Source organism: Lepidochelys olivacea, assembly GCF_965140295.1.
Source record: "Lepidochelys olivacea isolate rLepOli2 genome assembly, chromosome: 9".
NCBI lineage: Eukaryota > Metazoa > Chordata > Testudines > Cheloniidae > Lepidochelys > Lepidochelys olivacea.
Window position 1 is genome coordinate 41,594,271 of NC_140419.1, and position 10,622 is coordinate 41,604,892.

Sequence of the window (10,622 nt, forward strand, 5' to 3'; positions counted from 1 at the left end):
CCTCAAATTAGTCCACCTGGCTGTAACTGGAGGGTGTCTCAGGCTTGGGGAGGAGCTGGGTGGTCTTCTGATGGAAGGAAGTGAAAATTACGGGGAGAAGGTCCAGGAGAGAGACCCAGGACAGAAAGGCCCAGGAGGCAGAGGAAAGAAACCACAGGGAAACTAGCCTCAGGGGTAGGCCCTGGGAAAGGGTCTACATTCTAGAGAAGTAGCCCTCGGGATCAGTTTTCCACAACAGGAATGGAGCTGCGGAGAACCTGGAGGGATTGAAAGCTCAAACCCAGATAGATGAAGGTTGCTTTAGCAGTAGTTGGGGCTTCCTGAGTTCTGTTGGGAAGAAGTCTGGAACCCCACCCCCAGCCCTGGAAAAAAAGAATGGGACTACAGAGGAGCCCAGGACAGATGGAAGATGCCATGTTGATAATTAGAGTTGTGTGGGACATTCATACCCGAGAAAGGGTGAGACTTTAAAGTGACCTGGCAAGAGGATTGAGTAACAAGAAGATGTAGACCACTGCAGGGGCAGAGGGATAATTGGCAGAGGACGCCACAGAAGAAGTCCCTACCACACCACATCCTGCCACAAAGGGTCACTCTAGCTGGTGAGTCCCTCTTTGACAGCCCCTTTTTCAGTGCTGGAGAATGTAAAGGGCCATTCGTGTAAATGTGGATCAGATCCAAAGTATTTTGTTGTTTTTAAAAAAACCCAAAGATTGAAGTCCTGACTCCACTGAAGTCAATGGCAGTTTTGCTGTTGTCTTCAGTGGAGCAGGATTTCACCTGAACTGTTGTAATAGAAGAGAGATTGTAGTTTCTGAAGTTAAGCAATGTTGTGGACCAACAGTCAGCAAAAATAGTACTTAAAGCTTGTGACCAAGGGCCAATCCCTTTTTAAGGGTATTATCCAAGGCTTTCCACATTGATTTTGTTTCTTATTTCAAAGAGGCTAGCTGGTAAGTAGATAAAACTACAAGGAAGTTTTTACTGTGGCTGCTAGAAATTGTGCATAATAATCTCCTGCCGTGTAGAAGATTTAATGCACAGGTAGTATTTGTAACTTTAATTGACATACCAGAATATTCATGTTCTTGTGCTGAGGGAGGAGTAGAGCACAGCATCAATCTGACAGTGATTAAATCTGTTTAAAAATAAGCATATTAAAAGTAATTGAAAACTTATTTCATTGTTGGAACATCAATCAATGTACTGAAATGCTATAGTACAGCATTTCTCAAAGGGGGGCTCCATGGGCCCTGCTGATCAACTCCTTACCCCGTCCCTCAACTCCTCCCACTCCTTCCCAGTGCCTCCTGCATGTCTGGAAACAGCTGTTCAGCCGCGTGCAGGAGGCGCTCAGAGGAGCGGGATGGGGCGCGCTCGGGGGAGAGGGCGTAAAGAGGCAGGGAAGAGGAGGGCCACGGGTGAAGAGAGAGTGGGAAAAGGTAGGTTGGGGTGGAGCTTTGGGGGAAGGGATGGAGTGGGGGCAGGGACTGAGCAGGGGGCTCAGCAAAAAATTTTAAATCAAAAGGGGAGTCCTCAGGTTGCTAAAGTTTGAGAACCACTGCTATAGTAAATTAGACCCAAGTGGGCAAGGTGCTGAGTATCATCAATTCCCATTTAATTCAGTGAAAGTTGAGGGCCCTCAGCACATTAAGCATCAGACCTGTAGTACCCGATATATAGCACTAAGTGTTCTTTACACAAAAACTACTGTTATGAGCTGTTTTCATGGGACCAACCAAGGATAGACCTGAGATAAATAATAGATGTGAAACATCTTGCATATTTGCGCTGAAATGGGCTGTTTATATTCTCACTTTCTGAGCTCCCCCTCTTAATTTATTTTATCACTGCTGGCCCGTAATAGCTATGAATATAGAAATGCAGCACAGATAATCAACTGTTTATGTAATTCTCTAGCCATAATTATAGCGCTATGATATGGAAGTTAAATAGTAGACAGGTTGTAATGTGTACATGACATGGTCATGTCATTCTACTGTACATTAAAATCTACCCACTCAAGTTGTCCTATGTATCTGTGAAATTAACAAAGGGGCATGATGAAATACCCCCTTTGCATGTAACTTTTTATGGAGGTTTTTTTGTGTGTGGTTTAGGTCTCTATATGAAAAGTTACAAATTCAGTGTGATATTTCTACTTTAGTCCTCTGTGGTTATTTAATGACAATGCACGTGCTTAGGTTTTGGGAGTGATATTTAGACTCCTACTCACTGGGCTTGTGGGCTTTAGACATGTAGAGAAAATGGGTTCACACACTGTGCAGAGGGTGTTAATTGTCTGTCTCCTTTGGTTTCTATATTTTGCCATCACTGCAGTATCTGAATTCCTAAAGAGTTGTGTCATTCTTTTAGCATCCCTATTAGCTGATACATGGAATGGTCGTGCCACATGTTCTGTCTTTCCTCTAAAATGGAGGGAGGACAATGCAAAGATGGCTGAAAGTGAATGGAGTACAGGCATTCTATAATGAAATGGGAGAGGGGAAACTCAAAAATCTGGTTAATCTCCTGGTCAGGATCTGGTTCTGTTAAAGGAGAGCCCTTGCTCAGTTGTTTAAAATTATCCATTAGAAAATGGTCAACATCACCTCAGGTCAGGATTGGTGGAAGCCCTAATCTTCATAATCCAAATCATCAGACGTTTCCTTCTCTTGGATGAGTTACTGGTGTAGGAGCTAATAATTGCCTTTTAGCTATCCAGGCTATGGATTTTACACTGCAAAATTTCAGACATCTCTGACCAAGGGAAATGTAATACAATGAGCAATAATGACGGATCTCCTTGCCTTTTATTTATAACCCAAATCTCAATTCATTAAAGGATCACGATTATTCCTCTCAGGTGAAAATTAAGATTGCACTGTAACAAAATGGTTCACAAGCCTCTATCTGTAATTAAAATTTGCATAATTCTTTTTAATGCTCCGCTCCATTCAGATATTTTTAAAAAATTAGTTTTCCTTCAATAGAGCTTGACAGTTCATAACCCTTGATTCACCAAATCTCTTCTAATTTTTGGCGCCAGCTCCCTGCAGTCTTATGCAACATTCACAGACTCTTTTGTGGAAGGTTCTAAGTGCATCAATTAACACCTAGCTAAGTAAATCCAATTGTTAGAGACTTGTTATTATTGTAATCAAACAGACAGCTTTTCTCTGTGGGGTCATTTGGTACAAGGGCAAATTTAGTACTGTAGTTAATAACTAATGGGTTATCAAACAGGGGTATTATAACCTGTTTACAACTATAGAGAAAAGGCAGACTCAAGAAATGCTTTGACATTTTATAGAACCTATGGAAACTTTTCAAATATCTTTACCTTTCAGTAGATTTTCTTTAAATCACCTCAACTACTCATCATTACAATCTCTATCTGCTATCTTTACTCCCACACCACTTTTTCTTTGAAAGAGACACAGAAAATTCAACTTATTCATTGCTTACCGGGCAGTGCCCTCCAAACAACGCATACAGAGCTAGCTATGCTTTTATCCCTATTAAGACCTTAACAACAAGGCATCAAAGTAGAATTTTAACTTCCTCTGTAAAATACCTTGTTGGTTTGGATGTTATGCAGTCAAAATCTTTATCTATGACTTGACAAACAATACCAGCTTCCCCTACTGCTCCTAAAGCTACTTATCGGCTAATTTTAAGACCTTCATGGTAAATTCTTGCCCAGCAGTTTGCTACTCAGAGATTTCTCTTTGACACTGATTATTTCCTTGATCTTCCACAACCATCCAACTCTGGTTAACCAATACATCCAGCTTTCCTTATTTTTGCACAATGCGTTCCTTCTAACCACTGGATTAGATTTTTGCAGGGAAAGAATAGATGATATATTAAAACAGCAGCAGGGATAGAAGGAGTAAAGCATGCTTAATTTGTCCTTGTTTCAAGAAATTAAAGCCAGTCTTGGTTCTATCTTGTGTCTAGAGAAATCTGTCACAAAAATAAAAAGTAAATAAAATGCAACCGTTTCCCTTTAACAATTGCACATCTGTTCCATTCACCTCCTTAGTGTTTATTGATCTCCTTTCCCCATCCTCATTGTGCTTAGATCTTCAAGGGGTGACTGGCTTACCCACTGCCTTATACAGAAGTAGTGGGAGTCAGATACTTTAGCATTGTGTCCCACTGCTCTGACAGCAGGTGAATGGATGACTAGCTCCAGATTGATTTAGAGTCTATGTGGGGAGGTTTCACAATCCCTTATGCTTTCTATTCAACAACACCTTTCCACTTCGGTATAGGTCTTCATAAGTGGCCTCAATATTAGAAGTAGAACTAATAAAAAAAATCTTCATCACCATTTGAGAGAAAATAGCTATTTCTTCTACATGAAAATTTCCAGGGAAAATGGCCATGTCCTGCGTCATGTTTGAGCAGAGGAGTTAGTGAAAAACCTGAAAAACTAAAAAAAAAAAAAAAATTATTATTGCAAGTGAAAAACAAAAAATGTTGGGCAAAGATGGTTTGGTTTTGCTGAAACTTTTGCCTGACAAGTTGAAATTTTCAGTTTTTGATTGCTGTAAAAAGCAGGAAAAATTTAGTTCGTTGCCCAAAACTGACAATTTTGTGTTTTTCTGCAGTTTAATAACAACCCAGACATTTTTGTAGAAAAACTCAAAAAATGTTCTTTTTGTGGAGATTTGTTGGGGGAGGGGGGATAATTTCCCAACCAGCTCCAATCTGAAGCCTTTTCATAAAGTATTTGTTCTGTAGGTGGGTAAGCTTCCAGGAAACTAAGACTACTATGCTTCTAGCATAATGTCTCCCAGAGATTTTCACCTGACCTATCTTGTGGTGAAGCTAATTTTGGCCAGCTGACAAGTCAATTTCAGCATGAAGTGTCTTAACTATAGCACCAGTGGTGGGATATGCTGTACAGACATTTCCAGAATGAACTTCTCAAACTTAGAAGTTTTTGGCTCAAACTCTGACATAGTCTCCAAAACCCTACCTGTAAGTGTGGCCTTGGGAATACTTGGCGTGTTTGTGACATAATTTAGCCTGTGATCCATCAGAATCATAGAATATCAGGGTTGGAAGGGACCTCAGGAGGTCATCTAGTCCAACCCCCTTCTCAAAGCAGGACCACTCCCCAATTTTTGCCCCAGATCCCTAAATGGCCCCCTCAAGGATTGAACTCACAACCCTGGGTTAGCAGGCCAATGCTCAAACCACTGAGCTATCCCTCCCCCGTTAGAATGAATTTTAGAAAACATTAAGTGTATGAGAAATGTGTTTCCCATTTTGAACCTAACACTTCACATCGAAGATATTAACAGCATGCTTTACTATATCATAGTTCCCAGATTTTCTTAGAGGTGACATTTAAAAAAATCTTTGGTCTTTTTATAAACTAGGAAATATTATTTACTAAGCGCTGGCAAGGTAGTTGGTTCTGCAAAAGTCAAAATCAAAATGCATGGCCTGATTACTCCCACCCTGCACACATCATAGTCATTTATTTCTGCCCAAAGTGAATGCAAAATGGATATAAAATGCAACCAAATCAGAGGAGGAGCCTAGCCTTCAATTCAACAATTTTAGCTCATGTTAAAATCTACCCTGCCTTGTCTATGCTATATGCAGTATAGTTGTAGGCGTGTCAGTCCCAGTCTATACAAATCTATTAGGTACAAGGTATTAGCGAACACATTCTAACAAAATACTTCTAAATCCACAAATTTCAGTATATCATGCTTCTCTTGCCTTCCTCTTCTGAATGGCTGTATACTGAGTATCAGCAATACCTGGCCTCACTTAAAGTTAGGAGCAGTAATCTAGACTTTCCTCTACCTCTGTTTTGTATTCCCTAGTCTTTCAGGTGGTGTTATCTGTTCTGAATATTTGGCAGAACGGGTTTTGCTAACTTTAGGCAACCAGGACTTGGAAAGACAATTAGCACTAATTATAAATAATACTACCTCACACTTCTATAGCACCTTTCTTGCAAGGATTTCAAAGTATGACGTATTGAAATATCTGGAGGAAATGACTTAACCAGACAAAGCCCTCTAATGAAAGGTGTATGTGTATTTGGAGCATTGATCCATACCTGTCACTCAGAGGAAGAAAAGTGCTTACCTCTATATAAGTTAGGAACAAGGGAGAGATTTCATAAAGGAAATGTCAGGCCCCCTGCATGGTGGCAGAGAGAGAGAGACAGATTTCCTTCTGAGAAGAGACACAGGACATACCCTGTAGGATCAGAATGAACCACAGAGCCTAGAAACATAGTTCAGATATTTTTAAATTATTAATAATTATTTTCCTCTTTGGAACTGCGAGCTCAGCCTAGCATCACTGGCTCTCTAGAGAGCATGTTGAGTGATGGAGTTAATGGTTAAACTTTTGCCTTTTCTGCATATTCTCTTTTGTATCCAAGTTGATATGAAAAGCCCATTTGGTCGATGAAATCCAAGTGACTGGTGGTGTGTATTTGAGGACAGCATTAGCTGAAGAGACTCTGGAACTCCTTGCCAGGGGATGTTGTGAAGGCTAAACCTATAACAGGGTTCAAAAAACAACTAGATAAATTCATGGAGGATAGGTCCATCAATTACTATTAGCCAGGATGTTCAGTGATGCAAAACCATGCTCTGAGTGTCCCTAGCCTCTGTTTGCCAGAAGCTGGGAATGGGCGACATGGGATGGATCACGCAATGACTGTCTGTTCTGTTCACTTCCTCTAAAGTATCTGGCATTGGCAACTGTGGGAAGACAGGATACTGGGCTAGGTACACCATTGCTCTAACCCAACATGGCCGTTCTTATGTTAATACTGTCCCTGACCAGAGACAAATCAATGTAATACGGTTGGGTTCCTGCTCGCTCATCACAGGTAGTGAGTCAGGGTGTGTGATTTTCCCTTAGAAGTGCCATTGGGAAACTTCAAAGCACAGCCAGGGCAGAGTGGTATAAACCAGGGTTCTCAACCTTTTTCTTTCTCCCCCCCCCATACTATAAAAACTTCACAGCCCACCTGCGCCACAAAAACTGTGCCAGCATTAGGGGGTAGCAAACAGGGCAATTGCCTGGGACCCCACACCACAGCAGTTCCAGCAAAGCTAAATTGCTCAGGTTTCAGCTTCAGCCTCAGGTGGCAGGGCTTGGCACCCCAGGCCATAGCAAGTCAAATGCCAGTCCTGCTTGGCAGACCCTCTGAAGCCTGCTCACAGACCCCTGGGGGGCCCCAGACCCCTGGTTGAGAACCACTGGTATAAGCTTCTATATTGCCTCATGCACATAAGTCACTGGAAGGGCAGGGGAAACTAGGACTTGGTCAGCCTCTTGGAGACTGGGAATTGAAAAAGCCTGGAATGTGAGGTTTCCTAATCCACTTGGAGCTACTGAAATGCAGTGATTTTCATGGGATTAGATGAAGAGTGAGGTGCTACTTAACATGAGCAAGTGGTGCAGAATCTGTTCATTAGTTATGCATTGCATTTGAATACAGTGGCTGACATTAAAAGGAAATATCTCATGTGATTAGTTGCAATGTTGTTTTAGGCTGTATTGGTTTGCACAATATGACAAAAACTTCCTTTTTAATGTAAACTTCTGTAAATTCAGTATTCATAGTCACAGCCTTCCTCCTCATACACGGGATGTATCATTTAGGAACCTGCAAAGGGAAGAGGATGGGGGGCAGGTGGAGGCTGTGACTACAACTATTGAATATACACTTTTTTACAGTAAAAAGAAAGCATGTCTGATTATGTTCACTGACTCAGGATTAAAACAGTGTTGCAACTAATTACAAAAAGACCAATACTGTGATAAGAACGATGATTCCTCTTTAATGTAGGCCACTGTATTCAAATATAATGTGCCACTAATTAATGGAAAATGATATGGGTAAGGGTGAACAGTTAGCTACTCTACAATTGCCTATGCACATAAAAATAGTGCACCCCCCAAAAGCAGCATTTGCTGTACAAATTGGGTAAATGTGCATATAAAACTACCTTTCTGTGGACAGCTGCAGAATCTGCAGCTCCAATGGGTGTACTCACCAGTTTTGTGGGCTCAGTTTTAAAGTGCCTGCATTTGAAAATTTAGCCCTTATTTTGTTTTCTCCTTTTAACTAAATAAACTAGTTCTGAGAAGCAGGGGGAGAAGGCAGAGAGGAAAGATGACAAGGAGGCTGTAATAGAGGAAGTGCTAAGCCTAACTCTAGTAAAGCTTACTTACAGGTGTTTGGAATTGTTACCTCCCCCCCACTGTTCCATGCTGGATGAGGAGAGTCATTTATAACCGCATGCAGTCACCGCTATCATTTGTTATTACTTAAAAATACAACAGATTAGCCAGCCCACTGATACTTAACATTTCATCAGGTTCAACATGACTCATCGCTGGTTCCTTTTTAATTTTTGTAATCCTAAATTAGCATGATCCATCATAATTGTTCCATACTGAGTAATTGCTGATCACTAGCCACAGCTGTTATTCTTTCCAGGACTTGCTTTCACCTGTGGCATGCTAAGGGAATGAATAAAAATTAACACATTTCAGTTCTCTTTCAGTGAAATCTTTTTACTGTCCAGAAGCATGTTTCACTCTTGACTCTCACATTGTCAGATTTATATGGGGAAGAAAATGTTGCAGAATACAATAGAATCTTCAGCAGCCTAGCAAAGCAGCCAGGAGACTGGCAGTCACAAACTTCACAAAAATAGTAGGAGGCTGTCTAACTAAAAGATCTAAGACTAGTTTTCATACCACACACACTGTGTAGTTGTGAAGAAAGCAGTCAGCCCTCTCCACTCTACCTCTGAAATCAATGTCTGTTACAGACACGAAAGAGCTGAAAATACACTTTCTAAACACTATATGGGTTTTAAAAGAACAGCCATCACAACTGCCTTATCCCAATAAATACAGTTCATTATTCCAGATTTAATTTCCAGCCGCTTTCCTGATGTCACAAACAGATGGTAGCAGAAAAGATTAATCTGAATAAATTGGTCCAGGTGAGTCAGAGACCTGCTATCACTTGAACAAACCACCCAACATTTACAAACCAGAGGCTAGATTTTCATAAAACTCTCCAGCTGTGACATTTCACACCAGTTTCAGATGGGAAAATACACTCCTACTGATGTCAGGATTAGAGACTAAATTAAGAAGACTGAAATAAACAAGAACTAAAGGCCAGACATTCTGCAGTCCTAAATGGGGAAGAAACAGATGAGACACAGAATATGGAATCAAACAGGAACTAAAATGCCGAAGTTCCATAGTCCAATATTAGGATATGTTCTGAATGGATCAGCTCACCAGCTCCACACCATATGTTAAAGTTTCCAAAGGAAAATAATCACAAATTTCCGCAACTCACTTGTTATTGTTAATTAATCTGACCTCCCCTTTTCAAATCACTGCTGAAGGAGCTGTGAGCAGACAGGTCACTGAACACATGGTTTCTAAAACATCCCACAACTACAGTATCACCTGAAAAGTACCTTAACCACAACTGCAGTGTGTGTCTGGCTGCTGCATATTTGCAAATTGACACTGCACCAAACCACATGCTCAGTGTAGCACTGGATGCTTAATCACACAGATTTTTCAAAGCTATTTAGGTTCCTGAAGATGCAGATAGGTGCCTAGTAAGATTTTTCAATGCCTCGGTCATTAACTCTCATTGAAACCAATGGGAGTTAGGTGCATGTCAAGCTTGGGTGTTTCTGAAAACCCCACTTTGGCACCTAAATCCACCATTGAGGCATCACTAACCTTTTCACAGCTGCTACCTGATCCCCAAGGCACCTAAGTTTCAGTTGGCCTGCAGTTGCAAAACTACCTAAGCCTTGATGCCACCCCACAGCCAGCAGATTGCTTGGAGGGCTGGAGGCAGGCTATGGCCAGGTGGAGGTGCAGCAGAGCACCCATGCAAAATACACACAAGGGAATGGAGAGTGAGAGCGCTAGCAGGCATGATCAAGTGAAAGAAAGAGAGATGATTTTGGCAGCTAGGGCAAGGGCTGGCGTAAGTGTCTAACTCCAGGAGGGGGTATGTAAATGAGGCTGCAGAGCGAAGGGAGACACCTTTCTTTGGCCTGTCAGCCAGCCACACTAGGTCAGTCACTTAGGGTATGTCTACACTGCATTTAAAAACTGCCAGCTGACTTGGGCTTGTGGGGATCAGGCTGCGCTGCTGTTTAAGGGAAGGGTAGACTTCTAGGCTCAGACTGCAGTGCAGTCTGATCTCTGGGACCCTCCCACCTCACAGGTTCCTAGAGCCTGGAGTCCAGCCCAAGCCCAGAAGTTTATGATGCAGTTAAACAGCCCTGCAGCCCGAGTCCAAGTCAGCTGGTCCGGGCCAGCCACAGGTGTTTAATTGCAGTATAGACATATCCCCAGATGCTTGATCCCCTCTCCTCAGCATTTCACTCCTAGCTAGTTCAGGTGGCTCTCTGCTCAGCTGGCTGGCATCTGAACATCCCTTTCTAAGGTGTTCAGCTCTCCCCAAGCACTGATTGTACTGGAAGCCTGGGGGCCGAGCATAGGGCACAAAATTTCTCTAGTTGGCAGCAGAACACCTGGGGTTAGGTGTTGCTATGCTGACCAAAGAAACATCC